The sequence below is a fragment of the Macaca mulatta genome, chromosome 9 (assembly GCF_049350105.2).
Source record: "Macaca mulatta isolate MMU2019108-1 chromosome 9, T2T-MMU8v2.0, whole genome shotgun sequence".
Taxonomy (NCBI): Eukaryota; Metazoa; Chordata; class Mammalia; order Primates; family Cercopithecidae; genus Macaca; species Macaca mulatta.
Window position 1 is genome coordinate 112930852 of NC_133414.1, and position 5501 is coordinate 112936352.

Below are 5501 nucleotides of genomic sequence, written 5' to 3' on the forward strand. Positions count from 1 at the left end.
CACTCACAAGCGATTGTTCTACTCGCTGATATTCCAGGCTCCCACATGTGGCCTGTTTTGTTTCAAAAAAAAAAAGAAAGAAAGAAAGAAAAAAAGAAAAGAGAGAGTCAGGGAAGAAAACAAATAGGCCAGGGTCTCCACAATGAGGTGGTTAAATATCCCAAGGCCTGGTCTCGCTCCTTAGCTAGCTGCACAGGCCCTGGGCACTCCTGTCACTGTTGCAGCCGGCTTTGCGGAAGGAGCAATAAACACATAAGCAAACCAAGCGGAGAAAAGACTTCATGTCCCCTAGGCCCATCAGCAACCCTGAGCACTCACGCCAGGCGAGGTGGCCTCCATGATTCCTGCTCTCCCTTGTCCCAGTTGGGGGATGCTCCAAGGAGGCAGATGTCCCCATATCCTGCTATTTCTAGCCCTTCCTCCCTTCAAGGGAAGAACCACACTTCCCCTTAAGTCTGTCTCTTCTCCCCCTACAATGCCCCTTCCAAACCCTCTGCTGCAGGAACCTCCAGGACTCTCCATGACCTGTCCAGGGGATCCTAGTTTATCCCCCTCAGGATCCATCTGACCAGAAATTAAACTAGGCCCTGACCTGGCCCCTGAGGCTGGAACGCATATTGGGGGTGCAGGGAACATTCCCCTTCAGAACAAGCTGCCTCCCCCCAGGGCGTTATCTCCCTGTAAGTAATAAAACTGCTGAGGCAGGACGGCCTGGTGGGCAGGCACAGGCAGCACTGGGTGCGGGATGCAGGGCTGTTCTGTCCCTGCCCCAGGCATCAGCTCATCCACCTTCCCTCCGGCCCTCATCCAACTCCTGGAGTTGAACTAGGCTCCAAGTTCTCACGACAAGGGCAACAAGGCTCTAGGCTGACCTCCACCTTGGGATCACAATCACTTAGCACACCTTTCTTCAAGATGGGGGGTCCTGCTGCAGGGCCTCAGCCTGTGATGGAGTGGCCCTGGGGGCAGGCAGCTTGTTCTGAAAGGGAATGTACCCTGCACCCCCAATACATGTTCTAGTCTCAGGTGCCAGGCCAGGGCCAAGTTCAATTTCTGGTCAGGTGGATCCTGAGGGGCCTAACTAGGGTCCCCCTGGATAGGCCATGGGTAGTCCTGGAGGTTCCTGCATCGGAGGGTTTGGACGCATGATGGGGAGCTACAACCCCAAGGGAGGTGCAATTAAGCAGATTCAGGGGGTTCCCTGGGTCCTTCAGAGGTTGGGTAGGGGAACAATTCTTCCCAGGCTGGGGTTTCCCAAAGTCTGTTCAAAGGGGCCCTTACCTCTTCCACTCATCTACCACTGCCCACCATCCAAGCTAAACCACTGGGAACTGCCTCTCAAAAAGCATCTCTCTGAGCAGGTGTGACCTGTGCATGTGAATGTGTAATAGCAACAACAAGCCAGGTTTATTGTAGGATGGAGAGACCTTCAGCATGGGACTAAGAGGAAGGTAAATCACAGAGGCGGCCAAGAGAGACACACCGCATCTACTGCCTGGTTCACGGGTGCCACACTGACCCCCCCACAGATGCCAGACTTGGACACACAGCCACCCATGGTGCTTGCATCATGCACATTCACTTGCAAAGCCCCAGTCCCACACAATCATGGTCCCTAAATTGCCAATCCCACACAGCTACACTTTTGGGGAGTTTGAATCAGGTCCAGGAGCTATAAGGGAGGATGACCAGACAAAAAGGGACATGAAATCATTGCCCATCTGTGGGGCTCCGATCAGGCGTTGGGAGGGGGTATCAACACTGGGAGGAGGTCGCCCCCTGCTGGAAAGACGCCTGTAACCACCTCCCCATCCAAGCCTGCCCAGCTAATCTTACCCCTAACCCTCCCCTAGCAAGACATCCACACACACCATACATTTATCCACCACACTCTGCCTAAGCCCCAGACAGGCTGTATAACTCTGCGTTCTTTTAAAAACATGTAAAATCTTTGATCATCATTTGTTTAAACTGTATAAATAATCTACTGGGTTTTAATAGGATTTTTCTATGAATCGGCAACAAAGCATGAAATGTGATATTTTCACCATGAGTAGTTGGGAAATTAGTCACCTCTGTCCATGGCTGTCCGCTGGCTGGAGACCCCCAGGCTGTCTGGTTCCTGTCTCCCCTCCACCTCAGGTCTTTCAAATGCTACCCTGCCAGCTCCTGCCTTTTTTGGGTAGTAGGGGGAATTATGTGGTATCACTATCAGAAGCCCAGCTGGTTGTCTCCTCATCAGACCAGGCTGCCCTGGGTCCCCGTTTCTCGGATTTTTCAGAAGTTGGGGCATTTGGTTTTCTGTGTCTCATTGCGGGCTCCAGTGCAGGTTGGGATGGGGAATAGGGATGGGCAGTGGGTTTAAGGATAGTTATTTGCGGCAGAAGCAGTTTGAGGGCAGAGAGTTGGAGTCATTCACAATTTCCCCATCTTCCCCAAAGTTCTGCACACTTGATCACTCCCCAGGCTGTTCTGCACTCACAGCAACAGGACCCACTCACCCCCTTGAGGAGGCTGGACCTGTCTCCAGAGGTTGACAAACTGCTCACTCACTCTGGGAGCAAAAGGTGCTAAGTCTGGGAGAGGAATGACTCTTGGGGACAAGGAAGGGTGAGAGACGGAGAACAGATCTAGGGAAGCAGGAAATGAGGGCTTCAGGGATGCGAGCCAGGCAGGGATCAGAGACAGAGGAATCAGAGATAAGACCAGGACTGGCCGGGCGCGGTGGCTCAAGCCTGTAATCCCAGCACTTTGGGAGGCCGAGACGGGCGGATCATGAGGTCAGGAGATCGAGACCATCCTGGCTAACACGGTGAAACCCCGTCTCTACTAAAAAATACAAAAAACTAGCCGGGCGAAGTGGCGGGTGCCTGTAGTCCCAGCTACTGGGGAGGCTGAGGCAGGAGAATGGCGTGAACCCGAGAGGAGGAGCTTGCAGTGGGCTGAGATCCGGCCACTGCACTCCAGCCTGGGTGACAGAGCGAGACTCCGTCTCAAAAAAAAAAAAAAAAAAAGACCAGGACTTCAGAGTTAGATGGATGAGGCAGAGATGGTGGAAACTGCCCAAATATGCAAGCAAGGCTTTCAGTCCCACTCCCAAATGACTCCTGACCCCAGCCCTGGCCACCAAGTACAGTAGCCCCAAAGCATGCCTCTTACGCCTCAGTGCCCCGTTGGGAAAACCCAGCGGCAATGCTAGTGACCAAAAGCCTATGCAGCAGGGCTGGCCCTGAGCTGCCCAGCTGGGCCTTGGGCCTCCCAGGGCTCAGACCAAAGCCTGGTAAGCCTCAGCCTCAGACCTGGGCATGGGCCATGGGGGAGGGGGTTGTGAGGCCCCCTCCTTGCCCTAAACCACAGTCCACATGCTCCGAGTTGAGCAGGGCCCCCTTCCTTTTTGCCCCCTGCCCCTGGACCTGGATGAATAAAACTCAGGGGGTGGGGGGAGCTATTCATGGAACCAGAGAATGTGTGAGTTGCCCAGCAGCCCCCTCTCATTAGGGGACCCCCGTCAGGTGGCGCTCATTAACTTCAAGTTGTCTCTTGTTTTAAAACTCGGGTGAGGGGGGCAGGGTGGAGGGGCACATTGTCTGGCTGCTGCCCCAGAGAGATTAGGCGCCCAGGGGGAGGGGGCAGGCAAAAGCCCTTTAATTAGTTACTTTCAAAGGTTCCCTGTCCCCTTTCTCTCGGGTCCCCCTCCTAACCCCCGGCTGGGCCCAGCTTCGAGGGGGGCGGTCTTTTCTGCTTGGCAGAGCCGCCTGGTCACTCGGCTTAAATCCGCAGTCTTTGTTTCTGGCTGGACAATGGGCCCAGCACATCAGCCATGGAGGCCACGGAAGAAACAGGGCCTTCTCCTGTGCGGCCAGGAGCCGGCTGAGTGGGGTACATCCTGGCATCAGCCTGCAACCTGGGGTCCCCGACAGGGGGTTGGTACCATGAATGCTTCCTAGGCTGAAAGGAAGAGGATAGGAACACACACACACACACACACACACACACCTCAAGGCCTAGCTATAACAGAGGAAAAAGGAGAAATAAATCTCATGTCAGGGTCTCCTTCACATAGGAAGTTTCTAGGTCTCAGGGTCTGGCTCAAAGATGGGCGTGCTCTTCCTTTCTATACAGCAGAAAAAATGGTTTATGAGTCAGGCAAATCTGGGTCCCAATCTTCGCTCTACTACTCATGAGCAAATAATTAATCTCTCAAACTTCAATTTCCCTCATCTATAAAATGGGGAAAATAATGACTGCCTCTTGGGTTGTGAGGATTAAATAATCTAACTGGGTAAAAGGGTCTGGCACAGTGCCTGGCACACAGTAAGGGCTCAGTACCTGTTAGTTTCCTCCTTGTATGGTTCCTATGGCCAGAGCCTGACCCTACACCCTCTACTACTAAGGAGCAGGTGCGTGGGACCCTTTCAGCTTCAGGAGCGCCAGTGGCCGACATGGACTAAGCTCCTGCTGGGACACACACGCAGGAAAAGACTCAGAAAGCGCTGAGTGTGCACACATGAATGAGGAGGAAGGAGAATCCCAGATTGGGAGTGATGGGGTTGGGGGTGGGTATCAAACAGAAAGGGGTGACTGGGAACATGAGGAGACAGGGGAGATTGAGCCAGCTCTGGAGATCCTGGGGGGTGGTCTCTGGGGGAGGGATGGAGAGGCTGAGTTGCAGGAAGAGTTGGTGATTTGCTTGGGTCAGCAGATTAATGGCACTAACGAAGTTTCCGAGGGCATGGTGAGTTGGGGGGTCGGGGGCGTCCATGTGGAAAGGCACATGACTGGGGATTGATCAGGCTGAAGATGAAACAGAGAAAGCTTCCCGGGCAGCGGAGGTAGGAAACGCCAAAACCAATTACTCCCCAGCCCCTCTGGCCTCCAGATCCCTCCCCTAGAGAGGAGGGAAGGGGCTGTGACCTCTCTCTGTGGGTGAGGTCACACACATAGACAGACCACTCATGTGGGTAGGTGATGCCGCAGGTGCACAGGGGAAGGTCCACACATGGGAACGCATGTGCACAAGGGAAGGTCTACACGTGGGAACGTGGAGGCCCAGGGTGTGATGACATTGCAAATTCTGGTCTGTATGCCCTCATGGGTCATTTGACTCCTCACAGACATCCCCACATTCCACCTAAGTGTCCCTACTTGGTCACCACACTTGTCACCAGGAGGAGCAAGGATCCCATGGTGATGGCAGAAGTGGAGGGGGTGCTGAGAATCTTCTTCATTCAGTTTTGGCCTTGAGTCTCATCTCCACAAATTTGCTAGTTTGAGCCTCAGTTTCTGGTCAGAGCAACCCTGGATTACCATTTAGGTGGCTAATTCCTTTTGCAGATAACTGACAATGTATCAGCCTCTGGTTAATGGGAGTGTACCCCACTTCGTGAAAACCCATTCCTCTGGAAATAATCAATTACACACTAGTTCTTTTTAACAGCCCCTGATGTTTGTTGAATGAAAAAGTGTGGCAGATTGGGCAGCCCTCTCCAGCCTGAAGAATT